The following is a 14877-nucleotide window of genomic DNA, read 5'->3' on the forward strand; positions in this document are numbered from 1 at the left end:
GCCATGCGGTTTTGTATCATTAGCGAAGTTCATCAGCTTAATAAGACGCTTGTGTAAGGCTAATACAATAACATTGATTGACTGAGTTAAAATTTGATTAATAATTGAAGTAGTTTTTGATTATATAATAAACTTTAATATGGATTTTATCTGCATGTGGAAATAGTGGCTAAAACAGAAGTTATTAATTTCTATTTGCAATATAGTCATTTTAGCTTAATTGGAGACTAAGGCATTACCGAATGCACGTGCCATTATGGATTACTACCCTAGAAACGGTTAATTTATTAAAAAGTGGTTACAAAAGAATGAACTATAATGGAAACTTTATCGCTGCATTGTTGAATACTATATCATTATGATATCTATGTCTCGGTTCTTTCTTATTAATTTCGATATTTTAGATATCTGATTAGTGCAATTAATTAGTGCTAACAAGCTTTGAATTTCCAAATGTGGGTTTTTCTTCCTTGATTGCAAATAAAAACAGTTGTATACTGTTTTCAGAAGAATACAAAGCATAACTGTAACCCGAAGTACAAATTATATCGATCGAATCGGAAGAAAACTGGATGCATGTGATTTCAAGCCTTAATTCTGATGCTGACGTACGTTGCAGCATGTATGTGCACGGTTGTTGAAAATATTTTGTTTGACAAAAAGAAACATACTGGGAATAGTGAAAAAAAAATGATTATTGAATAATAAGTAGCATTATGAATATAATCCGAAATAATATGAAAAGACAATACAAATTAACAAATCTTTGAATAGAAAAATGTAGTATTTTCTTATAGGCTTTGTTAAATACTTAATGAAGGGGAAGAAAAAATAATTATATGTAATTGCTCGAGAGAATTTTTTGCAATAAGAGAACTTCCATTACTCATAATAAATGAGAATTATTTTAAAAAGCTATAAAAAATTGCAAAAAGTTGTAAACAAAATTACATAAAGCATTATAAATAAAATTGAAATATAATACAAGACAAAACAATTCAAAGTTAAATAAATAGAATAAAATCTGAACAAAACCAAATTCAAACACAAACCACATGTAGTCCATTAAAACTATTAGTCTAATATTTGCACGGTACAATTCTATATATTCTCGCAAAATTTAAAAAAAAATTCTGATTTTAACAGACACATTCTATTTTTTTTTATAAATCAAATATGTTGATGTTTAGTTGTTGGCTTTCTAAATTGAAAAATCTTGGAGAGTGAATATCTAAAAACAAAATGTTCAACAGTACTGACCACATTCAAAGGCACAATAGAAAATTTAATTTTTTGAATCTACTTAAATAATAGAGAAATTTTCTGTATCCAGTTTAAAAAATATTATTATGTAGTAAAATATTTTTTATACGCACAGTGAAAAATACTCTTCGTCCTCTTCCGGGATTCTGAATAATTTACTATAATCTTCTCAATATTTTGGCAAATTTATATGAAATCGTTTGTTATTCATACAAGAAACGAAAATATTTAAAGAGAATCCATTCCATATCATTGAAGAGCATTTTAAAAATTATATCTAATTCAAACGCACATCATATTTATTCAATTCGAAAATAACAATAAGAAATCATGATCATGGAAGATAAAACAATCTGGAAAATAAATAAACATAGATGTTTTAATCCGCAGGGAGAATATTTGGACTTCATTTAATTTAATTGTGGCAACATCTTTATTACTTTCTTTTCAAAATCAGAGTTCTTCTTTGATAAAAGTTTAAAATAACTCTGAGATTACCAGAGTTATTTTAAACTATACTGCATCTGAGATCAACCTTATTGATCTCAGATGCAGTATAAAAGAAGATGGTAAAAAAGAACCATTAAAGGTAGCATAATCTGTTGAAAGATTAATTTTATTACTTTTGTGAAATAAAATTTCACGTTTCAAAAACATGTGTTCTTTAAATCCAGTTCTTGAGGATGATTTTATTTCTAGGGTGCTATGTCTTAAATCAAAATATATTTTACAAGAATTTTAGTTATTGATTATGTTTGCACCAAATAATAATTTGTATACTACATTTAAAACTTAGTGGAGTGGAAGATATCTAAATCAATTCTAATTCAAAAAGTGGGAAAAATTTAGCGAATTATAAATCTTATAGACCCGTTTGTCTCTTGCCGGTTTGGAGAAAGGCTATAGATAGATGTCTAACGAACAGACTGATGTATTTCCTAGAGTATCAAAATATTCTAGTAAATAAAAAGCAGTAGGGTTTCAGAAAAAGAATGGAGACAATATGGACCTTGGGGAAAACGTTTGAATTTATTATAATTGTAGAAGAGATAACAAATTGATCATGTGTATAATTTCATTAGGCATTGAAAATGCATTTAATGCAGTTGTTTTGCCGGGCAACAAGAGAATACTCATAAATTATGGAGTGAACAAATCATTATTTGAATTTTTGGATAGTTTCTTGTTCATATTGTGCAGTTCTCCTTTATAACAACGAGCTTGGTGTTTGGTAAATATCATAATCTAAATCTGTTAATAGACATTTAGCAGACGATTCCTTTTCAGACATTTTATAACTGCTACTATTTTTATTTTTTAAAAATATTATTAAAAAGTAAAAGCAAACGATTTTTTCTTTTATAAACATATTTTGTTAATATTATTTCGTTTATTTTTTTGTATAATAGCTCATAGTCAATTGTAAACCTTCTGGAATCTGGCAATGCTGGTAAGATACGCTGTTATGTTGAAAGAAAAAAACAAGCCGATGGAATTCTAAATTGCTTAGAGTATTATTACAGTTTTAAGAATTTAAGATGCTCTGCAAGCTATAGTTTGAAGCTTAAAAAAACGGGTAGTTTTCTTGAAAGCATGCAAAACTTGGTATTATAATCAGGGAGTTACTCAGGATTAAGTTCTGTTCCAATTTTGTGATTGTTAATTATAAACGAGTTATTGAATGAATTTGAGAATTCCAATTTTGTGATTGTTAATTATAAACGAGTTATTGGATAAATTTGAGAACAATTCTGAATTTAGAGTACAGGTATTTGCAAATAATGTGTTAATCCTTATAAGAAGTAAAACATCTTTTTATTTTGCCCAAATGAGCAAAGCTATAATGAAAATTATGGAAAATTGAGTCGAAAAATATAAATTAATTTTTAGTACTAATACATACAAACATATCATATTTAAATACCGAAAAGACATCAGTCATTTTCCAGGAATTAGATTAAACGGGAAGAGTATACAATGCACAAAAGACTAAAAGCACTAAGGAATCAATTTTGACCCTAATTTGTCGATCATACCATACTTATACGAAATGTTACTTAAAATAGGAAAATATTTCAAACTAAGTTAAAATCTTGCAGGATACTAAACATTTTCTCTGAAACAAAATATATCACTTTTCCATCGATAAAATTAATCAATAAGACTGCTGGCGAATTCCGGTATCTTCTTTTTCCTCTCCTTAAACAAAACAATCCACCTCCAGGCCCTTCATTAACGGCCATCAGATTGTACTCAACGCAAGTAAATCCAGCAGTTCCCTTTCCCCAAATCGCTTCATCTTTCAACTCCCACTTTATTCTGTCCCGCGTCCCAGTGGGAGAATAAAATGGATAGTTCATTATAATTTTCTTCCCAGGTTTTTAATTATCTCGGAAACCCACGCAAAGCGGCTATAATTATTTCATAATTAAAGACATAAGCTATTGGGTACGAGTCTTTGAGGTAGCCAGAGTTGCAAAAATTGGTAGGGTTAATTATTTGTTGGTATTTTCTTGGTAGTATTCAATGATTCTTTTTTATTTTTATTTTAAATTGTTTAGTATTACGAATATATATTATTAGAGCACAATTTGTTGATTTAAAAGGGGGGAAAAAACTAGAGATGTCTTTTTCTTGAATATTACTGGTTTAGTGAAAATTTGTCAAAGATAGCTATTGAGCGATTTAATTAATAGAAATATGGAAGGTTTTAATTCTGATTATGATATTATAAGCATGATATTTAACTTATATTACAAATCATATTAATAACATTCTCCTAATAAAATAAGTTACTATATTTATCAACAACATATCGTTTGAAGTTAATTACCTAACATTAAATTAATTCTTTCTAAAATAGTTGTCATAAACATACCAAAGTCATCATCACTTATTTCATTTAGAAAAATATGGAAGGTTTTGAATCTAATAATGATATCATAAGCACGATATATTCTTCATCGTATTCTATTAACAGAATGTTATTTATAAGCTATTATATTTATTAGCAACAAATCGTCTGCTGTTAATTACCTAATTTTGAATCAATTATTTCTGAAATAATTGTCATAAACATCCTAGAGTCATCATGATTTATTTCATTTAGAGAAATATGGAAGGTTTTGAATTTGGTAATGATATTCTAAGCATAATATTTAACTTATATACCATATTCTATTTTATTAATAGAATGTTATTTATAAGCTATTATGTTTATCAACAACAAATCGTTTGCAGTTAATCTGATAATGATATTCTAAGCATGATATTTAATTTATATTCCATATCCTATTTTACTAACAGAATGCTATTTATAAGCTATTAAGTTTATCAACAACAAATCGTTTGTAGTGGATTACACAATGCTAAATTAATTCTTTCTCAAATAAATGTTATAAACAAACCAGAGTCACAATGATTTATTTCTTTTGACTGAGTAAACATTTATCAGCTGAACAAGTGAAAGAGGCTCGAAAGAATCTGTTATATTTATTTAAATGAAAATTTATGTGTTTAGGGGAAAACAGCTTCGATCTAACTTCCCTTAAAAGAAAGTAAGATTTTATATAATTTTAAATGACATTTAAATAGATAAAAAATAATTAAAAATAAAGGAAAACAGTTTCGAATCTAACTTCCTTTAAAAGAAAGTAAGATTTTATATAATTATAAATAACATTGAAATAGATAAAAAAAAATAATTAAAAATAAATGAGCAGTAATAAAATAAAAAAAGTTGAACATTGTTTGCATGTTTAAATTTTATCAAATCTTGAGAAAAAATGGAATATAAAAAGAATTCGTCAACATGCAACCGAATCGGTAAATGAATAATTTAAAATAATAGAATAAATGCGTTAATTAAATTAATTATGGTAAATCGCTTTTAACATAAGACACATTTTTTATAAATTAAAATGATTAAAATAAAAAATTACATTCTTATATTATAAAAAAATAAGCAACAAAAAATTTCAACTATATTTCATAGAACTCATTTTTTTTTATCAAAACATAATGGTCAAAAAATGGTACTTCATCAAAAGTATAAAAAGAACACCTGTACTATGAATTTCTAAGAATGCTCGCCGTAAAAGAATTCCTGTTAAAAGTTTGGTCTTCCTATTTTTATTTCTGCATCGTTAGTTTTGAAGAAGAAATTCTTTTGCTGAAATATTTTTTCATGTCAGTCATGCAGTTTTTATCGATAGCGATGGCCAGAAAGAAAAATCTTGATATTAAATTCTGTATTTTATTCCTTTTTTACGAAATAATTATTTCTCGATTCTGGAATGGCTGCAAGTTACCATCATATCATAAAATGTTGTAATGTTTCTAATCGCGAATAAAATGTATCACTTATAAAAAGTAATAGATTTTTATTACTTTAGGCTTCCAACTTCATAAAAAACTTCATCCAAATAAAGGCGAAAAAAATTATAATAATATTTTAAATACTTAAGAAGATCTGAAGCATTCCAAGCAATTAAATGTTTTTGCATGAGAAAAATTTACTTCCACTAAACAGCTGTTAAATTAATAATTTTAATAAATATCTTTAAAATTACTACCATACATTCAGATATTATTCATTATGATTCAGCTCACGCTAATTAAAAATATAATTAATGTAATTATTATAAAAATAACACACGCATGGTTAAACAAATCTTTTAGAATGAATGTTATTTTGATTTCTATAATTTATGTTTATATAATTTTTAGTGTTAATTATATAAACAAAATCTGTTTTTATTTTCCTTCTTTTTTACAGAAACACTTGGTTTTCTTCATAAAAAGGTTTCATGTTGTTTAAGAAATAACACAAAACAAAAGATTTTGTCAATTTTATTCTTATTTTTTTTTACCTTCAAAAATACGTAATTTATATTTGCATTCTTTCTCTCTAAGGATTTAAGATATCTTAAAAATAAATTGCAATTCTTTATATTCGTGTTTTCCCCTTTTTCTTCAAAACTTTTTAGTTTTTCTTCTGATGAATTTTAGAAAAAAAAAATCGTTTCTTTTCAACACCCAGCAATAATCGAAAATAAAATTGCTATTTCGCCTTATTTGATATCTCATTCCATTTTCTTTAAGTCCTGATGAAATCATTCATCTTATATTTTACTGAATGCACCTAAATTTTCAAATAGTCAAAGTACGAATAAGGAAAGTGCTTTAAAGCTCATTTTAGATCTTTATACCTTGGAATGTACTAATATACGTTCCGAAATAGATTTTATGGGTGACGATCTATGATTTCCTCGAAAGTAAATTCTTCTAAGTAGAATAATTTCCTAGATTTTCTCACGTTTATTTCTGTTTTAAGTTGAATGAATTTATAAATGATGTCTCAAGATTAAAGCAAGATTTGAATTTGCCACCTTTCGTGGTGTAGAGTGTAGGCAACCTTATTAAAAAATACTGTTTGATAACTAGGGTCTAGTAATTAGGGTAGTAAAAATGGAGAAGAACTGCACAATAGAACAACATGTTTTTATTGTTGAACAATATTTCAAAAATAATGAAAGTGTGGTGGTCACAATTCGAAAATTTGAGAATTGGCCCTGTAGGTCGTGTGATTTAACACCCTTGAATTACTTTTCATAATGTTATTTAAAATCAAATGTCTATGTCAAAAAGCCCACAATTCCAAGTGCATTGAAGGAGGAAATTCAAAGCTGCATCAACGAAATTCAGCTACATTTAGTAGAACAGTTATGGAAAATTTCGATAAAAGAGTGCGTTTGTAACAGTAAAGCCGTGGAGGTCATTTGCCCTATATGTTATTCAACACATAACCCTATTCTGTGTACTTTACGATTCGATAAAAATATAACAATTTAAAGGAAAAAAATGTGTTTTTTATTTAATTCAAATCTGGCGTTAACACTTTGTTCTATCGTGTAATGCTCCATTTTTACTAACCCTAAACTATCAGCTGTTAAATGGTTTTTTAATAGGTTTGTCAACACTTTACTACACGAATGGTGGCAAATTCAAATGTTGCGTTAATTTGGGGACACCCTTTATTTCATTGCTGTCTTGATGTCAGATCTTATGGACAATATCTCCTTCAGATATGCTTCTGATAACACTGGTCACTGTTCTAAAAATTATTTGGAATATTCTTCTCATTTTAATGATACTTTTTCATATTGTTTTATTAGGTATACTGTTGTAGGAATTAAGAAATGTAAAATCATTCTGAATTAATCATACCTTCGAAGTACATTGATCATAATTTGAATGATCCCGAAAATTTTACTTTGTCTCCCAATCTCATGTCAAAAAAAATCATAATAAAGTACATATTTCGCTCAAATTCTGAATACACTTCTCTACAATTTTCCAGTACAGTTTTACTGTACAATTATTTTTTATTATGCAAATATCGAAGATATTCATAAAACAATACAATTTTCCTGTACAGTTTTACTATATAATTATTTTTTTATCATGCAAATATCTAAGATATTCATGAAACAATACAATTTCCCTGAACAGTTTTACTATACAATAATTTTTTACTATGCAAATATCAAAGATATTCATGAAAAAGTACAATTTTCCTGTACAGTTTTACTATACAATTATTTTTTTATTATACAAATATCGAAGATATTCATAAAACAATACAATTTTCCTGTACAGTTTTACTATACAATTATTTTTTACTATGCAAATATCGAAGATATTCATGAAACAATACAATTTTCCTGTACAGTTTTACTATACAATTATTTTTTTATTATACAAATATCGAAGATATTCATAAAACAATACAATTTTCCTGTACAGTTTTACTATACAATTATTTTTTTATTATGCAAATATCTAAAATATTTATGAAACAATACAATTTCCCTGAACAGTTTTACTATACAATTATTTTTTACTATGCAAATATCGAAGATATTCATGAAACAATACAATTTTCCTGTACAGTTTTACCATACAATTATTTTTTAATTATACAAATATCGAAGATATTCATAAAACAATACAATTTTCCTGTACAGTTTTACTAAACAATTATTTTTTACTATGCAAATATCGAAGATATTCATGAAACAATACAATTTTCCTGTACAGTTTTACTATACAATTATTTTTTACTATGCAAATATCGAAGATATTCATGAAACAATACAATTTTCCTGTACTGTTTTACTATACAATTATTTTTTTATTATGCAAATATCGAAGATATTCATAAAACAATACAATTTTCCTGTACAGTTTTACTATATAATTATTTTTTTATCATGCAAATATCTAAGATATTCATGAAACAATACAATTTCTCTGAACCGTTTTACTATACAATTATTTTTTACTATGCAAATATCGAAGATATTCATGAAACAATACAATTTCTCTGAACCGTTTTACTATACAATTATTTTTTACTATGCAAATATCGAAGATAGTCATGAAACAATACAATTTCCCTTTACAGTTTTACTATACAATTATTTTTTATTATACAAAAATCGAAGATATTCATAAAACAATACAATTTTCCTGTACAGTTTTACTATACAATTATTTTTTATTATACAAAAATCGAAGATATTCATAAAACAATACAATTTTCCTGTACAGTTTTACTATACAATTATTTTTTACTACGCAAATATCGAAGATATTCATGAAACAATACAATTTTCCTGTACAGTTTTACTATACAATTATTTTTTTATCATGCAAATATCGAAGATATTCATAAAACAATACAATTTTCCTGTACAGTTTTAATATATAATTTTTTTTTATCATGCAAATATCTAATATATTCATGAAACAATACAATTTCCCTGAACAGTTTTACTATACAATTATTTTTTACTATGCAAATATCGAAGATATTCATGAAACAATACAATTTTCCTGTACAGTTTTACTATACAATTATTTTTTTATTATACAAATATCGAAGATATTCATAAAACAATACAATTTTCCTGTACAGTTTTACTATACAATTATTTTTTACTATGCAAATATCGACGATATTTATGAAACAATACAATTTTCCTGTACAGTTTTACTATACAATTATTTTTTTATTATGCAAATATCGAAGATATTCATAAAACAATACAATTTTCCTGTACAGTTTTACTATACAATTATTTTTTTATTATGCAAATATCGAAGATATTCATAAAACAATACAATTATGCTGTACAGTTTTACTATACAATTATTTTTTTATTATGCAAATATCGAAGATATTCATGAAACAATACAATTTCCCTGAACAGTTTTACTATACAATTATTTTTTTATTATGCAAATATCGAAGATATTCATAAAACAATACAATTTTCCTGTACAGTTTTACTATACAATTATTTTTTTATTATGCAAATATCGAAGATATTCATAAAACAATACAATTATGCTGTACAGTTTTACTATACAATTATTTTTTTATCATGCAGATATCTAAGATATTCATGAAACAATATAATTTCCCTGAACAGTTTTACTATACAATTGTTTTTTACTATTTCAAATATCGAAGATATTCATGAAACAATACAATTATGCTGTACAGTTTTACTATACAATTATTTTTTTATCATGCAAATATCTAAGATATTCATGAAACAATACAATTTCCCTGAACAGTTTTACTATACAATTATTTTTTACTATGCAAATATCGAAGATATTCATAAAACAATACAATTTTCCTGTACAGTTTTACTATATAATTATTTTTTTATCATGCAAATATCTAAGATATTCATGAAACAATACAATTTCCCTGAACAGTTTTACTATACAATTATTTTTTACTATGCAAATATCGAAGATATTCATGAAACAATACAATTTCCCTGAACAGTTTTACTATACAATTTTTTTTATTATACAAATATCGAAGATATTCATAAAACAATACAATTTTCCTGTACAGTTTTACTATACAATTATTTTTTTATTATACAAATATCGAAGATATTCATAAAACAATACAATTTTCCTGTACAGTTTTACTATACAATTATTTTTTACTATGCAAATATCGAAGATATTTATGAAACAATACAATTTTCCTGTACAGTTTTACTATACAATTATTTTTTTATTATGCAAATATCGAAGATATTCATAAAACAATACAATTTTCCTGTACAGTTTTACTATACAATCATTTTTTTATTATGCAAATATCGAAGATATTCATGAAACAATACAATTTCCCTGAACAGTTTTACTATACAATTATTTTTTACTATGCAAATATCGAAGATATTCATGAAACAATACAATTATGCTGTACAGTTTTACTATACAATTATTTTTTTATCATACAAATATCGAAGATATTCATGAAACAATACAATTTTCCTGTACAGTTTTACTATAGAATTATTTTTTACTATGCAAATATCGAAGATATTCATAAAACAATACAATTTTGCTGTACAGTTTTACTATACAATTATTTTTTATTATGCAAATATCGAAGATATTCATTAAACAATAAGGCGAATTAACTTATTTTCCAAAAGCCATTCTTCTTAACCTCGACATAAAAAATTTCTATAGAATACTCGGAAATGTAATCAGCAATGAATTCAGAAAGACACGAATAAGGAAGCAGGAAAAATATCAGAAAATGGAATAAAAATGATAAAAAGAAGGGGGAGGGTGGATGTGCAGCAATAGATTAGTGATCTGGTTTTATCGTTGCTTCTTAGGGTTTTATCTCATTATTGTGTAATTCTGTATTGAAAATCCTAAATAAGTATTATTTCATTTTTATTCTCGGATAGTATTTATATAATTCAAATAATCTTAACATTTGTAAATGTATTTAATAGGCTTTTCTAAATAATATTATGTAGCTCTTAAATATACAAAATTTTCAAACACTACACTTGCGATTTTTAATAAAATTGTCTGCATAATGAACTTTTTAAAATTATTTCTCCAATAATATATGTTAAATAAATTATAAAAATACTAAGTATTCAGAATACAACAATTTTTTCATTACAATTCTGTTAAATAATAATATTTAATAGCAAATGTATTTAATAAGCTCTTATAAATAAATAATATTATGTAGCTCTTAAATATACAAAATTTTCAAACACTTTACTAGTGATTTGTAATAAAACTATGAACAAATTGGAATTTTTTTAAAAATAATTTTCCCAGTAATCAATACTAAACAAATTATAAAAACACTAAGTATTTTAAAACAATTTTTCAATTCCTACTATTAGTTCACTCATTACATATCTTGTTCAAATTTTCAATCGTTAATAAAATATTTTTTATTCATCCACTCAAGTTCAAATACATTTTTTTAAAACTTGTAGTGGATAACACTTGATGTTAATACAGTTTTTTTCAAATATTAATTAATTAATTAAATTTTCCAGCAATTTCTGTTTGGTCGGCAAAGTAGCCAAATCAGTCGCCGTGTCGCCAAGTTTATCGCCAAGCTCTGAGATTACTGACGCGACACCCGAACATAAATAATATAAGATATATATAAATAATATAAGAAAATAACTAGGAATTGACTTAAATTTTTTTATATATATTACTTGTTCTGTACAGTCCTGTCAGTTAATAGTATTTATAATCATCAAAATAAATTATAATTAATTCATTTATATTTGATTCTATTCAATCAAAAATTAAAGTCGAGTATTATTTTCACCAATATCGTTTTAAGTTACAAATTACGTTTTTAGTTAAGTTCAAGTTGAGAAAAAATCAAATGACTTTAGAATATTCAATTTTTTCTGCTCCTTCAAACATTATGTATTTATATCTGAAATAACATTGATTTCAGGTTTGAATAAATGTATCATATTGTTATTTATTAACAAATTATCTAATATGCAAAAATGCAAAGATATATTTTCCCTGAATTAATGAAACATCGAAACTTGGAATTTCATTAGGAATTCTCTAACGATGGAAGAATTTATCTTTACACAAGATAGGAAATATCTTCTGGTGAACGATTAATTTCCTCCCGTTCTTTAAGTCGGCTTCTAGTAGATTTAATACTAACAGTTTAGGATTTTCCGCTACAGCGTTTGTGTTCAGTAATTTGTCCTTGCAACGCTTGGCTGTGAAAATAGCTTAGTTAAAAGAGATTGCCACGGATTAGAATCTTTGTCACGTCTGAACTACAGAAAGTTATAAGTTGGTATAATTACTGCCTCGAAAGATTCAGATTGGATATAAAATTTGAGAAATCCTTTACTTTGAACTGTGCCAATTAGTTATAAAAATTTTAAATATATTATTTTATATAATATTTTTCATAATTTATTTAAAAATAATTTGTTGTCGTGGTTCTTTGCATGAATATTTATTAATAAATATTGTCTGTTTTCATCAAATATATGTTAGAATAAATTTCATACAGCTCTAGAATTTTCTAATGAAACATGCATAATAAAAATTATTTCACTAAAATTGCAATCTTTGCTTTATGTTCAATTGCCAAAAACAATGCTCGATGTTCCATTGCCAAACGATTTTTTTTAATGTAAAAAAAACATTATAGTTTTGGAAATGCCGAATAATACATTTTTTTTACTCTTTGAAATATTTGACATAGAACGATTTTCTGAATGAAATCAACGGCAGAAGTAAGAATGGTTTTAAAGCAACAGTTTACAGCAAAATGTTAAGCAATTATTATAATCCTACTGTCTCTTCAGATGTTTCATGCTAATCATTTTTATTTTAATAGATACAATAAAACTCGGAAACCGTTAAGTATAGATTAGCTAGATAATCTGCATATTAACTGATTTTTTTTCCGTTAAAATGCGGAATTAATAGTGTTCCACATTAATTAAGTAATGTGCACATTATCGGCTTCCATATCAAGTTCCGAAGTTTGTTTCTCATTTCCTTTACCTACTCCTTCCCACTCTCCCTCCATTTTTTGTTTGGTTTCGCCAGTTTCTGGTCGTCGCCGGTTGTTTTTTTTAAATTATTAATTCTCATAATTTGCGTCGATGCATGGTATGACTAATTATGTTATCAAATTCGTTTCTGCCTATTAGCATCTGAATCTCCGTTAGAAATATTTTTAAAAGCAGGATTTTTTTTTTATTTTAATCAGATTATTTGCTTATTTAATTATTTATTAATTTAATTAAAAGTAGTTTTTTAAAAGCAGTACATTAGCTGATTCTATCAATTAGTGTGCGGATTGTCCAATTGTATTAACTTGATTCTTTAAATATCAATATTTAAATAAACAAAATTTAAGTGTACGGAAACATTGTTGTTGTTCCAGAAAAGATCTTATTTTTACTTTAACGAGTGCCTAGTGGATAAGGTGCAAAATAACGAATGGCTAGTAGGTAATTTTCAAATTATCTAGGTAATTCGGTGATTACCTAGGTAATTTGAGAAATGAAAGAATTTTCCGCACTTTAACAGATCATTCTAGTTGACCCTTTCTAGCGCCGTGGAAGTATGCTTCCCACCAAATTTATCAATCTTTGTATGAATTCATGTAGGTTGGCATCAGTCCTGACAATTTTTTTAGAAAGACAGAAACTTAGAGGCTTCAGTTCTTTATCTTACACAAAATGATGTGTCTTGATTTGTTTCTTAATCATTAATTAACCTAATTAATTAATGAATCAAATTAAATTGATCTAATAAGTTAAATGAATCCCTTTTCTTATTCTTATTTCAAGCCTAAAAATATTTTAACATAATATGACTAGAAAAAAATGGCCCTTTAAAGGGTTAATGTGCAGATTAGTTAGCTATATGCATACAATGAATAAACAAATACTGAAAGTTGATATTTAAATTCATTTGAAAACAAATACTTTGAATACTATATACAAAGATTTAATTACAAGAAGCCATCGTTCCAAAAATATCCAATAGATATTTCGATAACGAATGGAGAAAATATTTAAGCACTTATTTATTTATTAATTTATTTATTCCAGATAATTCTGAAATAGAGTTACTATTAGACTGAATATTGCATAGATAAATAGCTCAACAATTGTAGTAGAGCTTTCTCTAAAATTTTTAAAACAATGTGTCCTATTTGAATTAACACATATTTTAAGACCCATTAAAAAAATTAAAATTTATCAAAAGTCTTCATAGAATCATTTTGAGAAATAAATAGTAATTTTTTTCTTTGTTAATATGCCTTAAATCTTACAAGCATTCATATCATTTTATGCCTTTCCTGTCGCTATAATAAAAATGGTGATAGATATATAATTGTATCTAGTTCTCAATATTTTTAATTGTTGCAAAATATATGCACAGTCAGAAACAAAACTTGCAAGCCCATTTCCAAAACCGTTTTGGTGTTATAAAAAAAAAACTCCATTTGTTATAAATTAACAATCATGATTTCGATAATATTCAGATGTCGCACATTTTAAATTTTTGAATATCGCATTTTCTTATCTATGATCTATTGTGTTTAAAAATAAGATTCAAGTACCCGTTGGTTAAATCGATACGATTTTTAAATAAGCCAATCAGCAATATTTTCCAGACAAATACAGACTCGTTGGGATCCGATGAATTATTTATTATCTCATAAACGGAAGAATCACAAAAGCG

This window comes from Argiope bruennichi, chromosome 10 (assembly GCF_947563725.1).
Source record: "Argiope bruennichi chromosome 10, qqArgBrue1.1, whole genome shotgun sequence".
NCBI lineage: Eukaryota > Metazoa > Arthropoda > Arachnida > Araneae > Araneidae > Argiope > Argiope bruennichi.